The sequence below is a fragment of the Anolis carolinensis genome, chromosome 5, assembly GCF_035594765.1.
Source record: "Anolis carolinensis isolate JA03-04 chromosome 5, rAnoCar3.1.pri, whole genome shotgun sequence".
In the NCBI taxonomy this organism is placed as follows: domain Eukaryota; kingdom Metazoa; phylum Chordata; class Lepidosauria; order Squamata; family Dactyloidae; genus Anolis; species Anolis carolinensis.
In genome coordinates, this window is record NC_085845.1 from 173,083,924 (window position 1) to 173,101,891 (window position 17,968).

At 39.9% G+C, this 17,968-nt stretch overlaps 1 protein-coding gene across 1 annotated transcript in view; it reads right to left on the bottom strand.

Annotated features, from left to right (window-relative positions):
- The window catches only part of maff (MAF bZIP transcription factor F), a 31,904-nt gene extending 13,936 nt beyond the window's left edge, over nt 1-17,968 (bottom strand). Inside the window, exon 1 of the mRNA XM_008120307.3 lies at nt 17,654-17,968. The gene's annotated coding sequence lies outside the window, so the exon portion shown is untranslated. The remainder of the gene's footprint in view (nt 1-17,653) is intronic.

Below are 17,968 nucleotides of genomic sequence, written 5' to 3' on the forward strand. Positions count from 1 at the left end.
TGAACTAATCATCTTCCAGACGGAAAACTCAGCAAACAGCAGACATAATCATATCCACATATAACTGAAGAAGCCTGATGATGCTGGTTGGTAAACAGTCAGGACAATGATTCTATAAACATCTTATCAAGGCGTCATGTTTAATCACAATAAAGGCACATTCCTTTTTGGATTTCCATTCACCTTCTACTTCTTTTCATTGAGTGGGAAGCTGTAATTTTTTCAGCTTCATCTGAAACATGTTGTCACTTACAACACTCTTTGTAACCATAGGCATCTTTTTTTAAAAATTGGCATTCACTTCTTGACCCATGGATCATGGATTATGTACAATTCCCTACCACTACCCTATTTCAGACTTAATTTAATTTTTTAAAAGTCATTGTGTATTCTCTAGGATTATCATGTGCCACTTGGTGACGTGGACAGCCAAGGTTACTCCTTTTCTCTCCCGATTCTCTACCATCTTGAGAACCTTCTCCTTTCCTCCCTTTACCACTTTTAGCAAGACCTGTTGCTGTTATCTGCTTGTGAGTCAACTCCAACTTACAGCAACCCTATCATAAGGTTTTCTCACCAAGATTTAATCAAAGCAGGTTTGCCATTGCCTTCTTCTGAGGCTGAGAATATGATTTTCCCAATGTTATTCAAAGGGTTTCAATCCACTACTCTACACTGGCGCTCTGTAGGAGGACCTCTTAACTGTACACCACAACAAGGTATCATACCACTAAAATAAACATCCATAGCATGTACAACCTGTCTTTTGGATCAAGGGCTCTCAAAGCATATCATGGGCAAAACAGTAATCCCCCAAAACAATTTAACATGAACAAGTAGATGTAGAAATGCATCCAATATAGTAAAGGTAAGGTAAAGGGTTTTCCCTTGACATTAAGTCTAGTAGTGTCCGACTCTGGGGATTGGTGCTCATCTCCATTTCTAAGGCAAAGAGCCGGCGTTGTCCATAGACACCTCCAAGGTCATGTGGCCAGCATGACTGCATGGAGTGCCGTTACCTTCCCACTGGAGCGGTACTTATTGATCTACTCACATTTGCATGTTTTAAAACTGCTAGGTTTGCAAAAGCTGGGGCTAACAGTGGGAGTTCACCCCACTCCCTGGATTCGAACCACCGACCTTTCTGTCAGCAAGTTCAGCAGATCTATGGTCTAATCTGCTGCGCCACCATGGGCTCCTGCATCTAAGATACAGCCAGCCAAAATAAATTATTATTTTTTGCCACTCGACTTAAGACAATCAGGCTTCTCTTGGGTGGATATATTATAATAGTTTAACCACTGTGACAAAAAACGTGCTTTTTCCTCTGGAAAGGATCACGGGTTGTGCAATATTAGCTGCACAGCAAGTTATACAAATAGTTGCTAAAGCACCCTTGAACTTCTTGCTTCTCTGATTGCAAACTTTCACTAGTCCAAGAATCAAAGATCCAGACATTACATTAATGGCTGGAGGCAGGAATGAACAGAGTAACAACCCAGCTTTAGAAAAGTGTCCCCCTCTGCCATCTCAATGCAAGCCATGTGTCTCAGGCCAGTTTGCTGCTGTGCTAAAAAGTAAAGTATTCAGTGTTCTGTTAAGCAACTTCTTTATTTTCTTTAAGTGTTCCATTAAAAACCGAACACAATAGCATCTGGACACCCTAAAGATCAACACATTTATTTTGCCATAAACATTTCCATTATGTGTTGTAGGAGGCTTTCATGGATTGCTGTTAAATTTTCTGGACTGTGTAACCATGTTCCAGAAGCATTCTCTCCTGATGTTTCATCCACATCTATGGCAGGCATCCTCAGAGGTTGTGAGATCTGTTGGAAAACTATGCAAGTGGGATTTATATATCTATGGATATATAGTCCAGGGTGGGAGGAAAAAAAAAAGGCAGGAAAAAGCCAGACTTTGAAGCTGCACGGCCATTCCATGCTAATCAAGGTGGCCATTTACAACATTCACACTTGCCTCAAGCAGACGGGAGTTCTTTCTTCCACCCAGGTGGAACGTAACAGCGTTCCATGCAGTCATGCCAGCCATATGACCACATGTCTATGGACAACTATGGCTCTTTGGCTTAGAAATGGAGATGAGCACCAACTCCCAGAGTTAGACACAACTAGACTTTATGTTATGGGGAAACCTTTACCTATCTTATTTTAAAATTATTGTAATTTTTCTAGGCCAAGAAAGTTAGGTGTCCAGTTGTTTACTGTAAACAAACAACTTGTGCCAAACAAAGCATGACAGTAGGCTCTCCTTCTTTTCCCATTGCTTCCTCTGAAATTGAGAAGATTTCATTTTATTAGAAATGCTAATCTTTTCAGAAACAGAGGATTTGGGAGAGTTGTCTGCCCCACTGCGTTTCCTAGCTTCTGACTACCCAAGCATCCTACTGAAATGTTTTGAGACCAGCTTTCATAGTTGGTTAAGTCACAGCAGACAGATAGGGTATTGGTAATGTTATTTTTTTACTCCTCCCGTAGATGATTTAATCCTATCTGCTCCTTGTTTTGTTTTAATCATTATCTGCTCCCAGCCTCCAGAATAGGATGGGCTATCCATCTCAACAAATAGCTTTTGGATGAGAAAGAGGGATGATGGGGCAGAGACAGTGGGAGGGAGAGAATCTATCTCACTGTGAATCAGCAGAAAGAGAAAACAGTTGCCAAAGCCCAATACACTGCTCTCTATCGGATGCTTTCGTCAGTAAGTGAAGGTTTGAACCAGATGACTGTGAAGCAGCCAGGCAGGTGAATGAACACACAAACACAGGCTCACAAAGGCAAAACGTCCTCCACAACCCTCCAGGCTGCATGGGGTAAAAGAGTCCAGATGAAGACAGACAGGAGGACTGACAAGAGGTGGAAGCAGAAGACGTGGACGGCAAGCTGAAGGCTTGAGATTTGCTCAGAGGAGAATCCAAGGCCAATTACAGCTTTCTGGAACAGCAAGCAGCACAAAAACACATACGCTGCGACACGTAGGAAGAACACTGCAGAAGGTGGCTAGCTTTTTATCCTGTGCTTTACTCCTGAAGTCCCACAGGTTGGCTCTCTTTAGGAAGAAAAAAGGATGCAGGAGTCCTACATTCCAACATCTGCTGGAGTTAGGGGCACAGGACCCACATGAAAGTGAAGAACAGTGAATAAAGAAATGAATAGGAGAATATGTATCTGGGAAATTTTAGGTCTTCCAATATGGCTTTATGGTCAACTTCAGCATAAACAGACCATAGAATCGGGCTGTGGTGCCGCTGGTTAGCAGCCAGCTGCAATAAATCACTACTGTCCAAGAGGTCATGAGGTCGAAGCCCGGGTCGGGTTAAGCCCCCGACCATTAATAGCCTAGCTCGCTGTTGAACTAAGCATCCCGAAATACAGTTGCATCTGTCAAGTAGGAAATGTAGGTCCCACTTTATGTGGGGAGGCTAATTTAACTAGTTTACAACATCATAAAATTGCCAGCAGCATGCGGAAAGTAATGAGGAAGTAATACCATCAAGGACTCGGTGTCATGAGTGGATGGTGAAGCGGCAGCTCCCACTGTGGCCAGAATCGAGCATACCCTCATGAAGCTGGAAATGTTAAATTGCCTCTGTGTGTGTCTATATGTTGTATGTCTAATGGCATTGAATGTTTGCCATGTATATGTGCATTGTAATCTGCCCTGAGTCCTCTTCGGGGTGAGAAGGGCGGAATATAAATACTGTAAATAAATAAATGGTAGGATCTAGAGCAAGCATAGGCAAACTTTGGCCCTCTGGGCGTTTTGGACTTCAACTCCCACAATCCCTAACAGCCAGTAGGCTGTTAGGAATTGTGGGAGTTGAAGTCCAAAATGCCCGGAGGGCCAAAGTTTGCCCATTCCTGACCTAGAGATTCTCTCAAGAGCCTCTAAGTCCTCCAACTGTGATGCTAGAATACCTAGAGATTCCTAGTGAGAACACTGTTGATCAAATGCATGACTAATCAAATCTGCAAAAGTCAAAACTGCAAATGTAAATTGTGTGATAAAAGGGAGGCCAGGAAACAGGGTAGAAGGCTTCCAGCTACAACACATCTACTTCAGCACAGGTTTAATATGCAACCCAGGAAAAAAATGACAGGCAATGAAGTGGTTCTTCAACACCAAAACCCAATGTAAAAGCTAGGAATTATTTTCCTAACAGTTCTTCTGTAATCACTAAGTGTCAAGGCTTTCCTCTTACAATGCCATTTCAAACTTACTGAAACACATAGTGCTGATCGACTGCAACAGCCCACTATGCAATTCCTATGGCTAAATGAAGGAAACTGGTGACTCCGACCTTATGTCAAGGCCATACCGGACCTTCCAAGATGTTGCTGAACTCTGACTCAACAACTTTAGCCAGCAATGAGGAATGCTGGGAGTTATAATCCAACATCATCTGAATGGCTGCAATTCATCTCGCTCTGGGTGATAAACATTTTTTGCATGTGGAACAGCCTCTTTCTTGTTGTTTCCTATCTATTTTTAAATGGAAATAAATGTGTTGCACTGCAGAAGATAATGAGAAAATTTTACTTCTATTTTTGCTGCTTTTGTTAACCGTCATCTAAAGTTCTGTGAAAGGATGGGACAGAGCAGAGTGCTAGATTAGGAGTTTAATTATTTTTTTAAAAACCCAATTACTGTATCTGTAGAGCCCCTGGTGTCACAGTGGGTTAAACTGCTGAGCTGCTGAACTTGCTGACCAAAAGGTCGACAGTTCAAATCTGGAAAGCAGAGTGAGCTCCTGCTGTTAGCCCCAGCTTTGGCCAACCTAACAGTTGGAAAACATGCAAACGTGAGTAGATCAATAGGTACCACTTTGGCGGGAAGGTCCATGCAGTCATTCTGGCCACATGACCTTGGAGGCATCTACAGACAATGCCAGCTCTTCGGCTTAGAAATGGAGATGAGCACCACCCTCCAGAGTTGGACACGACTAGACTTAATGTCAGGGGAACACCTTGACCTTTACCTTTAATAAATGGTTTTGAAAGATAAAGCAAATTTCTAAAGTCTATATTTTATTTTTTGTTTATTAGTTTGTTTGCCACCTTATTCCTAGAGCAGAACCAAAGGAGGTTTGCAAAAAATATATATACAAGCAAGTTTTCCCTGAGAAAAGGTGTCTCAACTGAAGGTTTCTCAACAATCCTGGTTTCCACAACAAGCCAGATTTTTCAAGTTCCAATGATCACAGGGACAGAACGTGAGGCAAAATCTTCTGAACAGGGACACAGACAGCAAAACAAACACTACAGGGTTGTTAGCCCTTCCCTATGATATCCAAAGCTATATATACATATATACATGTACACATACATGCATACATGTTTGGCTTGAGTTATGCTTAAGAAATTTACCTGTTCCGACTTATATACACATTCAACTTAAGAACAAACCTACAGAACCTATCTTATTCATAACTTGGGGACTGCCTGTACATTGTCTTGCCCCTCTGTGAACCCTTTGAGAGTAAAAAGTAAAAGGAAGTTCATAGAGTGCTGCTGCTGGTTCAATTTTGTGTCAGACAGCACAAAATTGCATCACTGGGAATGTCCAACAAATCTCCATGGCACTTGTATGACTGCATTCCATGAAGTAAGCAGAAGACCACTGAACGTGCTGCTAAAGGGAAGGGCTGCATCTCTTCCTTGGCACACAGTAAATAAGGTTTCTATAACAGGAGTGCTGTATAGTCTTGAGAGGTAGTGGGATATAAATAAACTTTGTTGTTATTATTATTATTGATAAAATATGGTTGAATTACATGCAGTAGATTGGCAACACTGATGGCCTTATTAATTCATTATTTTTATTAATCAGAAAGCTCTTTAGAAAATTTAGTCTTGCTTATACAGTAGAGTCTCACTTATCCAACATAAACGAGCCAGCAGAATGTTGGATAAGTGAATATGTTGGATAATAAGGAGAGATTAAGGAAAAGCCTATTAAACATCAAATTAGGGTATGATTTTACAAATTAAGCACCAAAGCATCATGTTATACAACAAATTTGACAGAATAAGTAGTTCAATACGCAGTAATGCTATGTAGTAATTACTGTATTTACGAATTTAGCACCAAAATATCACGATGTATTGAAAACATTGACTACAAAAATATGTTGGATAATCCAGAACGTTGGATAAGTGAGACTCTACTGTACTAAGTGGAACCTCAAGATCCCAAGAACAAGGTATTTGAAGAGAAGAGGTACCTATTAGAAGATTGAAATATTGTACTGCTAATTTTGTGACAGACATAGCCAGACAACAGAATTGCTTGGAGTCTCTCATTCATAGGGTCAATACAAGTCAATGTCAATTAACAACACTGCAGTTACTATGTGGCTATTTCTCTGCCATTATATCGGATATTTCCTGTGCAGCTCCTTTCATTCTTCTTTCTGTTTGAGGTGATGGGTTCAAAAGAAGTTAGGAAAAGAAAAAAGATTACTGAGGATGAAGGCAAAGTTGGGCTTCAATTCTCATCTGACTACTGGAAAAGCCAATGGTGAGGTATTAGAGGAGTTGAAGTGTAATAAGATCACAATGGCCTATCCCTGCCCCATTTGAATTTTCTAACAATGTTTTCAAAGATTTTTCCTTTGCCTTGAAAATGTAGTTCACAGAAGAACTAGGTAGACAATCCCACATTCAACAAGTCTAAGACAGATTTTTGAGACAATCCATATACTGCTGTATACCAGTGTTATTTACATGGCATAATTATATATATACACACACACACACATATATACACATACACATACATACTGGTTGTGCAGGTATGCCATCTAACATCTAATGTAACATAATTATGTCACTAGTGAATTCCACGTTTGGAATCAGGAGTTGTTCATCTATACTGGATGGCTTTAATTTGAAAGCAAAGGCTTATATGCATGTGGAAACATACATCTTAGGGTACAGCTGTACTCTCACACATTATATCAAATGTTCAAAATATTTCCTTGTGTTTCCTAAGCAGAGAAGAAGCAAGAGGGTGGGTTTACAAGACTACTTTCCCCACCAAGTGGTGACTTGTTTGAAGTCTTTACATAACAGAAAGTCATGTGAAATCGATTTTCTGCCTTCAGATTAAAATCCAGCAAAATTAAAGAACTGCATGTGTGTCAAGGAACTGATGGAGAAAGCAGGACAAAACATGTTGAACTGATTCCTAAAGCTTGGATTTCACATGGAACCACAGCTAGAAATCAGCATGAGGTAGAAAATACATTTGTGTGCATTATGCATATAGGACAATCATTAATGCAATGTCCATCATTCTTTAAGACTAATGTATATATAAAGGGTGCATCTTGGTTTCAAACAGCTATGATTCTAATATTTCAACCGAGGTGGAAATAGATGTAGGGGAGATGAGTGGTAACCACGTTTTGATTCAGAGCAGAGAGAAAGGAGACAGAAGGGCTAAAAAGCATGAACAAATCCCAAGGTATTTGTACCATATATCGATGTATGTTTGATATCACCCTGTTATTTTACAATATAAAACCAAACTGTTGCTAGCATGACATCAGTTCAACATAACTATACCTGACTTTAGGAGAGTGAAAACCAGGCACTTACTCATCTTGGAATCCTAAATTTAAAAATAGAAAGACTCCAGGTCTTCATGTACTACTGCAGGATTGCCCTGGGGAAGTAGGTGCTATTGCATAATTTATGACCTATGAATCAAAATGTTTTCATGCATTTTATGATCTATGAAGCAAATCTGTGCGCAATTAAAAAATTCACCCAATGTGATTCAGGGGTATCATTGCATGCATAAGCAGTGGCTAATATTTGCTTCATTTCTGGTCTTTAAATGAACAAAGCCAGCCAGTCTTTAAATGTCAACATTGGAGGCATTGGAGTTTTGACCTCCCATAGTGAGGGAATCCAGGGCTATTTCAATAATTTCATGTACTGAGCTCAGGTGGGATCTCCGTGCATTCTTCATCATTGGCTATTTTAACCAATGCAGATGGAAATTACAGATGTTTCTTTTTCTTGACTATTTTGCTTTTGTTTTAGTAAAGTTAAACAACAACGAGTTAAACAAAAGACCATAACCTTGTACAACACTTATGCAGCCATGGTAAATGAAGCTGGGGAGAAGATTAATGGAAACATTAATCTTCTGCAAGAATTTAAGTTTCACTTAGGCCCATTCTACACTACCATGTAAGATCCAGATTATCTGATTTGAACTGGATTATTATGGCAGTGTAGACTCATATAATACAGTTCAAAGCAGATAATGTGGGTGTCCTTGCACTGTTCAGCAGTTAGTTTTTGGCTGCTTTCATTTTTGGAGGTAGCCTCAGCTTCAGAAGAAAGCCAAGGCAACCCCCCTATGAATAAATCTTGCCAAGAAACCCCTGTGATAGGTTTGCCATTGTTACTGTTGTGTGCCTTCAGGTCATTTCAGACTTATGAGGATCCTATCGTGGTGTTTCCTCTCCAAGATTTTTCTGAGTTTTCCTTTGCCTTCCACTGAGGCTGAGAGACTGGTCAAGGAGAGATTTGGACCCTGGTCTCCAGAGTCAACCACTACGTCATGCTGGTTCCCTGCTCATTGTAAATGCTGATAACCCGCACTGGAGAGCTATATCTTAGTTTTTATATTGATGATATTTCCCTTTTGTTGTATATCAGCATGCAAAGAGATTTCAATAAATCCAATAATTAAGTTTAGAAGCTACAATTAATGCAAAATATAATGGCTAGACGCTTGATAGCTGTGTGCATTAGATACCAAGCATCACTGGTCTTGCACCAACTGGGTTCAAGTTTGCTTCCAAGTTCAAGATCTTGGTTTTGATGTTCTGGTTCTTGCACACCCTCAAGTCATTTCTGACCTATGCCAGAAGATGAACCTGTCATGGGGATCAACAAAAACCTAAATGTCTTAGGGTCAAGATATCTGAAAGACTACTTCCTATGAGCCTACTCCAAATTTGGCAGGGTTTTGTTGTGGCGCGGTTGCTGTGCACCTCCCTCTCAAGGGATGTCAAGCTGACTCTATTATGCGTAAGCTTCCAATAGAAAACGATGACTGTAGTATTTCATATGGCATTTGATTCTTAAAACCTGGGGTGCCGCTTTAGCTCTTTTACATATCGGTGTTTTATAAACTATTTTTGGAGGCACAATTTTTGTTTGTTTTTAAGTATGTAACATCTCCTTTTCATCTACTGTACATTGCTTCAAAGGCTTTGGTGGAGTGAGAGATCAAAAATCTGTGCTTTAAATAGAAATAAATACAATTTTAATAACGTAAGAACTTTAAAAATTCTCCTGTTCTTTTAATTCTTAGACTTAAAACTGAGGTTACATCTAATCTGGCTCCAACTGTCTTGACCCACACTAATATTTAAAGGGTGGAAAGTCTATTGACTCTTATATGCTCTTTGAATAAACTCATGTTGATTGCAAAGGAGTTCATATCTTCAATCCAGTGCTATAGACACACATTTATTGAGACACCAAATTGCACTGGGACTGCAGCCATAAGCAACATATGTATTATCAAGGCTGTGGTTTATTAGCAAAGTTTCTATAGTCATTTACAAAAAAACAAACACATAATCAATTCCTTTTGTCTTTTCCCCTAACTTTCTTGTACATTGTATATTTTTATTTCTATCATAAATATGGTTTTAAGTCTCGCTTCTGGAAATTCTGGAAATATTGTATTTTTAAAAAAATCTTATTTTATCTTAGTGTGCCACCCAGGAAACAATGCTCCTGGGAAGCTGAAATAGCACTCTTAAACCGTGTGCAGTTTTAAAAGCAAGCCTATGTGCTCCTTATTCACATTATTTAAGGCAAGAGCACATCATCTTCAGGAAAACAGGTGTGATGTCAGAGCAGTGTGCTGAAATATGTCTATAGTTATATGTTCTTGTAACCCTAAGGGTTTGCAGGTATGAAAATAATTACCTTAATAACCTTCTGCATTCAAAGACACCACACAATAATTGCCTCAACAGAGGAATCACAGCTCAAAGACAAAACACATGTTTCATAATCCAAAAGTTTCAGTCCTAAAATCTCCACTCAAAAATACCCAAAAACAAAAAACAAAACAAAACAAAAGGGATTGGGGACCATGTACATTCCAGATGCTCTTGAACTGCAACTCCTAGCATTCCTTAGGATTTGTTATGCTGGTTACATCTCTTGGGAATTCATATTCAAGCACATCTGGAGGGCCATGCAACGTCTGAAAGATGACATAATGTCAACATCTGTTTTTTAAAACTCTCACTGAACGTTTGACTTTTGCCCAAAAGCTGATGTGGCTCGGAAGGGAAGCAAGATTGAGCTAGACAAATGGTCTTGATGTATTGTTTTGAAGTTTTGTATTCCACACTTGGCCGTGAAAGCCACTGGATGATCTTGGGCAAGTTACACTCTCTCAACCTCAGAGGAAGGAAATGGCAAACTTCTGAACAAATCCTACCAAGAAAACCACATAATAGGGTCTCCTTTGATCAGAAATGGCTTGAGGGCACACAACAACAACAACAAATGCTCACATAGTGGTCTAAATCCATTGCTACTCCCAACTCAAGCAGACTCATTGAATCAGCTCTGAACATTAAATCAGTATCTCATTGATTAAATGAGTTTCTTGTGGCTGATATTAGGGCCCCTTCCACACAGCTGAATAAAATCCCACATTATCTGCTTTGAACTGGAATAATGGCAGTGTGGACTCAATTAACCCAGTTCTAAGCAGATATTGTGGGATGTTCTGCCTTGATATTCTGGGATATAGGGCTGTGTGGAAGGGTCCTGGGAATTACATTTTGGCTAGTTGGCCAGGACTCTGGGAAACCAGGGTTCAAATCCCCACTCAGCCACACAAACTCATTGAGTGGCCTTATGCAAGTCATATCTCTCAGCCTTAAAGAAAGGCAATGATTAACATCTTCAGAATAAATTTTGTCAAAAAATACTGTCATATGGTCACCATAATTCGGAAATGACTTGACAACGCACAACAGGAAGAATAGCAGACTATTTTAAATTCAGAATACAGTAGTGTAGTGCACGGCTAAAATTGGTAGCTCTTGGACTGGTATTGATCCTTAAGCTATACATTTCCAGGAAAGAGACAAAGAATTTTAGCCAGTAGGCATAAATATAGTGACAATTCTCAACATATTGGGAAAATATACTTGCTATTCTCCAATACAAGAAAAACACTGGTATCGTGGTTTCAGTGTTGTACTTTTTTCGTGTCAGGAGAGACTTGAGAAACTGCAAGTTATGTGAGAGAATTGGCCATCTGCAAGGACATTGCCCAGGGGACGGCCAGGTGTTTTGATGATTTTACTATCCTCGTGGTAGCCTTCTCTCATGTCCCCGAATGGAGCTGGAGCTGATAGAGGGAGCTCATTCGCGCTCTCCCCGGGAAAACTACTTGGTGATCTTGGGTAACTCATACTCTTTCAGCCTTAGAGGAAGGCAAAGGGAAACCTTCACTGACTAAGTCTCACCAAGAAAACCTTATTATATAATCATCATCACTCATAATAGAGAGCATTCAACAAGATAGCAGCAAAGGATATCTATCTATCTATCTATCTATCTATCTATCTATCTATCTATCTATCTATCTATCTATATATCTTTGGATAGCATAGGCAAGGGTTAACACCCCTGTGGTGTTTGTTTAGCTGTCTGTGCAAGTAAACAAGGATTGGTGACAAAGCTTCAGTGGAGACACCTTTTCCCCATGATAATTCTTCCAAGAGTGACTTTCCTTTTCTAGGGGTAGATTTCTCTCACTTCCTCTTGTCTCACCTCTGTTGGTAACTAAGAGTTCTTTCAAAGTCGGATGTTTGTAACATAGGGACTTGACTGCCTATACGTGTTTAGCAGTTGAATTTTAAAAGCCTTTCACCAAAGAAATGACTTCCCTTCCATTGCTGCAAATATGGGAACCAAGGGGGCTGATGATAGGAGAAAGGTACACTATGTCCTTTCTCCACCAACACGCTCACTTTGTTTGCATGGAATTCTTCATTACGTAGGGTGCCCAGGAAAATAGTTAAATACAAATAGTTAAATACACAGCATATTATTTGAGAACACAGAAATGCTGGACCACTCTAACAACCACCATGTCAGACTACACAGAGAAGCCATTGAAATCCACAAGCATGTGGACAGAAAGGAGGAAACCATGAAAATGAACAAAATCTGGCTACCAGTATTTAAAAAAACCTCTAAAATCAGGACAGTGAATAAAGAACGACATTCAGAAAACAGAGAAATTCCAGGCATGAAACAATCAGGGCCAGCTAACACCTCCCAACAAAGCATTCCCTCAGTCAGGAAGAAGCCAGGCATTGAAGCTGCAAGGCCATTCAATGCTAATTAAGGTGGCCAATTCCACCATTCACACTTGCCTCAAGCAGGCAAGAGTTCTTTCTTCCACCCTGGACATTATTCCACAGATATATAAACCCCACTTGCCTAGTTTCCAACAGACCTCACAACCTCTGAGGATGCCTGCCATTGATGTGGGTGAAACGTCAGAAGAGAATGCTTCTGGAACATGGCCATACATCCTGGAAAACTCACAGCAACTCAAAACTGTGTTTGTGTGTGTGTGTGTGTGTATCTATATAGGAGGCACCTGCCTGTATTTCTTCTATTTTTTAGAGAGAGTTTTTGTAGTCCAGCCCTACATGTATTCATTCTAAATGAGCGCAACTAAATTCAGGGGTATTTATTCAGTCTAAGTATAGGTCTAGGCTATTGTAATCATAGCAACTTACTATGGTCCATGCCTGATAGATACATATGTTCAAAATTTCAAAAACGCCTACTGTTCTGTGTAAGGTATCACTAAATCTAGTCTAAAAAGAAAGCATTTTGTCACCAGAGTTATTTAACGAGATGATGGAACAAACCACTAGTTTTAGAACTGCATTCCTTGGAAGCCATAAACATGCATTAGGCACTTTATAACAGGCTAGAAGCTGAACCGCAAAATAAAGTATCTGTGTGTGGCAAGAGTTCCTGTACAAATGGCAAAACTGTGAATTGTGCTCTCAAAAATATATCCTCACAGATATTTGTTTTAAAAATAAATTACTGTGCAGTCATCTGTAAACAAACATTAGATAACTTTAATTTTAAAAGGGAAAAATATAACTTTCCAGTCAATATTTCACGGGTTTGTTTAGAGTAGACCACATTAAAAAAAAATTCCAGGGGAAGGGAGTGGTGTTACAAAATGTTCAAAATGCTAGTGCCACCATGAAACTGATAAAAAAATTTCCAAGTGGTACAAAGCTTTTTGTAATTTTCAAAATAAATAAATTACAGCACTAGGACTTGGGGGGTGTTAGATTTGTGAACGGGAATAAGACAAACCTAACAGCTAAATTCAGGATACATGTACACTGTCAAAGAACTGGCATGACTCAATGCTATGGAATCATGAGAGTTGTAATTTTATAAGGTTTCATAAAAGCCATCTCTGCCAGAATGCTATGCCTCAGCAAAAGTGGTGTCAAACTGTGTTAATTCAACAGTGTAGATGCACCCCCAGTGTTTGCCAGTTCACATCTGTGTTGATTTAGCCTTTAGCAACTGGTTAAATGTTTTTGCTTCAGATTAAACTACATGCTATACTCTAGGTAAAGGTTTTCCCCTGACATTAAATCTAGTTGTGTCCGACTCTGGGGGTTGGTGCTCATCTGCATTTCTAAGCCAAAAAGCCAGTGTTCTCCATAGACATCTCCAAGGTCATGTGGCCAGCATAACTGCATGGTGCGCAGTTATCTTCCCGCCAGTACCTATTGATCTACTCATATTTGCATGTTTTCGAACTGCTAGGTTGGCAGAAGCTGGGGCTAACAACAGGAGCTCCCCCGCTCCCTGGAATCAAACTGCCAACCTTTCGGTCAGCGAGATTAGCAGCACAGCAGTTAAATCCGCTGCACCACTGTGGGCTAGACTTATATTTGTACCTAATTCCTTGCAATGTATAACTTTCTGTTTTTTTAAAATGCAAAATAAATTGAAGTGAGGGCCAATGTAACTCCACCAATAAATATTGCATTTTGTTACCTGTAGGAAGCATCAGATTATGTGTACCATTGAATAAAAGCTCAAGAAACGTTGTCATAGAGGTCCTACGTCTTCATGTTTTGCCCACATATAGCTATGCACCTCGAAGATCCTCCCCTTATTTGCCTTCTTCAATTAAGTAATTTTCCTAATTATGTTATCTGTTGGGCAACACTTGCCTTTTTACCTAGAATTTCTCTCTGCCTCTCACTCTATCGTGAGTCACCAGTCAGGTTACTTATACAGAAACCACCTGGCTCAGGTGAAACACAGCCATTTCAGGTAGACTGGCACGGCAGGCCTGCTTGCTTAGCCATGTGGTACAATAATCTAAATCAAAATAAAATAAAATAAGAACAGTTAAAAGAAAGTCTGACGAGAATTTAAAAGGGTAGTTGACAGCTGTTAGAGGTTTCCAGCATTATCAAATAATATAGAAATGATTTCCATCAGCTTGGAATGCAAATCACAGTACCTAGGTTTGATCATTTTTAAGTTTCATTTTCCCAAGGCATTAAAACTCCATGGAAAAATGGAACTGACTTTTGCCAAAGTAGGAGGTTGTTTGTAATGATTCCAGTCTCAAAAGCAGGACTTTTCACTAGCTGCTGACTGCAGATCAAAACACCCATAACATAGACCTCACCTGGCAGCATACCATAAACAGGTGCTTCGTATTTGTGTCAGAAACATTGGACCTGGTCACACTATACAATTATAATGTTATGATTCCATTTTAAATGCACCTGTTTGAATTCGGGGACATTCAGAATTGGCAGACAAACAGCTCAGGATTCAACAGGGTGAAGCTGACATGGCAGTTAAAGAGGAATTGTACTGCAATAAATGTTCAGTATGAACCGGATACATATATTTTTTGTGTCGTCCTTGTACAGGTTAAAGGTCCTCCCCAGACATATCAATTAGCTGCTTATTTGCCTGGGGGAGATGGGAGACTCTATTTTTCACGTGTTGCTTTGGACTTTTTAACTACTCCTTCAACAATTAATATTTTGGCTCTGCTTTTTATCGTTTTTATTTATTTCAGCTTGCTATTGGATATTAAGCAACTGTTGCTACAGTATTTCGTAAGCCTTTTCAAATTAGTTTTCTATCATAAGCTGAAATAACACATGAGCTATCCTGACATGCCTTAGAATAGATCAACCTTCTCCCTCCAGAGGTTTCTGTACTGTATCTCCCATCTTCCCCTAGTTAACATGCTCAATGCTGGCAACTGTAGCTCTTACTAAAGTCCAAAACATCTTTGAAGACACTAGGTCAATGCGTAAACAACACAAAGACTTAAATAGCAGGTGCATTGCAGAAGAAGCACCTCCAGGTGACCTGGACAGGTGATACATGTACTACACACTAAACAGGCAAAAACAGCCAAATGCTTCAATATTTCCAGCACGTTTGGGCCTAAAGGGATTCTTTTTGTTGTTGCTGTTTATGCCTTCAAGTCATTTGCAATTTATAGTGGCCTAAAGGCACAGTATCACAGTTTTATTGGCAAGATTTGGAAGGGTTGCTGTCTTCGTCCTTTTGAGGCTGCATGTACACCGTGGCATCAATGCAGTTTCATACCACATTAACTGCCATAATACTACAGAACCCTGGGAGGCACAACAAAAGGTATTGTTGGCTAACCTTGCGACGCTACAAGTCCCAGGACTCCATAGCATTTAGCCATGGCAATTAACCACACCACCATATAACCCAGAATATGAAGGCAGATAATCCCACAATATCTGCTTTGAAATGGATTATCTGAGTCCACACTGCCATATATTCCAGTTCAAAGCAGAACTTGTGGGATTTTATTAAGCTGTGTGGAAGGGGATGTAGTTTCAAACTGCATTAATTCTACAGTGTAGAGACAATCTGAGACTTGACAAAATGGGTTTCTACACGCTACTAGGGATTCGAACCCTGGTCTCCGACTAAACCACAACATCATGCTGGATTCCTTCCTTAACCCCAAATATGACCATTAGCCATGACTCCAAAACAAAAACAAAAAAACTGGAAGCCCACCCTGCTTCCAGAAGGAAAAATATGGACCCCCAGGACTTTAGATCTTAAGTGTGGATTTCTTTTTTTTAAACACAGTAGACTCTCAATTAACCAGAACTCAAGCAACTGGCAAAAAAAATCAAAGAAATAATAAATGTAATATGTATATATTTTTTGCCAAAATGTTAGTTTAAGTTAAATTTGCTTTAAATTACTGCATTTCATCATTAATATCACTTGAAATTGAAGATACAGCACACATAATATTTGACTGGAAATTGTATCGGAAGGTGAGACTCGTACCCTGGTCCATATGTATTGGGAATCTCACATCAGAACAACGGATTTTATGTGTGGTCAAGACCCAAAAAATAACATAAAACAGCTCTGTATTTAAGCAAAACGATACGTGGGGCTGATCGGGGTAAAGTGTAGGTGTGATAAGGAAATATGATGTATAGATTCAGTTTAACCATATTTATTTACTGTGTTGTGATAAGTGTCTTATTTTAACTTACTACAGAGTCTTGGTTTGGTATTGTGATACAGCCTAAGGGATAATCAATAACAATTATTATTATTAGTAGGAGTTGTTGTTGTATCAGCAACCAGAGAGTACATTTAGCTGGCATCTATCACTCCGCATGAGTGCCGGTTAACTGAAGATGCATCTAGATCAGGCATGGACAAACTTGAGCCCTCCAGGTGTTTTGGACTCCAACTCCCACCATTCCTAACAGCCTCAGGCCCCTTCCTTTCCTCTCATCTATTTATTCTTTGGAGGGAAACAGATCCAATTCTTCCGAGTGGGAAGGCATTTCAAAAGGGCTGCCTTATGAAACTGGCTGGTTTATCCTGGCCTGGAAAGGAAAAAGAGGTGTCCAAAGGCCCAGGAGTTGGGTCCACACTGATTTTAAGTTTCCTTATGGGGGTCCCCTCTCCCATTAACCCCAATTTGAGACTGGAGCCAGGGCTCCATGTGACCCAGGCCTCAACACGTGCATCCACATGGTGAACAGGAGCCATGAGTAAGTAACTAAGTCCTGTCTGTTATTATGCCATTTCCTGCTCTATTTTTGTGTGTGTTTGTTTGTTCATGCAACACCCCCCTTCCGAGTGGAGACACCAATGTGGGTTTTGAAAGGACACAAAAACAACAAGGAACAACAACAATCCAACACAACAACACAACAACAATCCAAGAGCTTTCTAAATAGGTTAAAAATAATTTCAATTTTAAAACTCCGACTGGACAAGGGAAGGAAGCCAATATTCTAACACCAGCCACTCCTCAAAACACAAGATCTGAACCATAAGTGATATTTTCTAGCCTCCTGATCAAAGCAAAAGGGCAGAAATATTATTTTTAAATATTTTCCAGGCTTTCCCTTGCCATCCTCATGGCAAAGCAAAAGGCACTGGAATTAAAAGCAGGGGGAAAAGTCCCTTCTTCTGTAACTTTCCTCCCCTCCAGAGTTACAAACCCATTTTCTACTCACTTCTTTTGTTGACTGTCCTCCTTTCTTCCTCCTCGTTTGCCCTCCTCTGCCTTTTCCCTTTTGGGCTCGCCTTGTTTACTTCTGTAAATATAAATAACCAAAAAGCAAACCAAAAAAAATCCCCCAAGAAATGCGAAGTTGTTGTTTTTCCCCGCGACGAGAAAGGGCTGAGCTGGGCTGCGCGCTGCGTGATCTGCTGAGTTGTAATATGAGTTTCCTGGAATTACTCACTCACAGGATTCTTTTCATTCATAAAAACACAGTCATGCGATGACATCATTCTTTCCCCCTCCCTCCCCATCTTAGTGAAGGGCA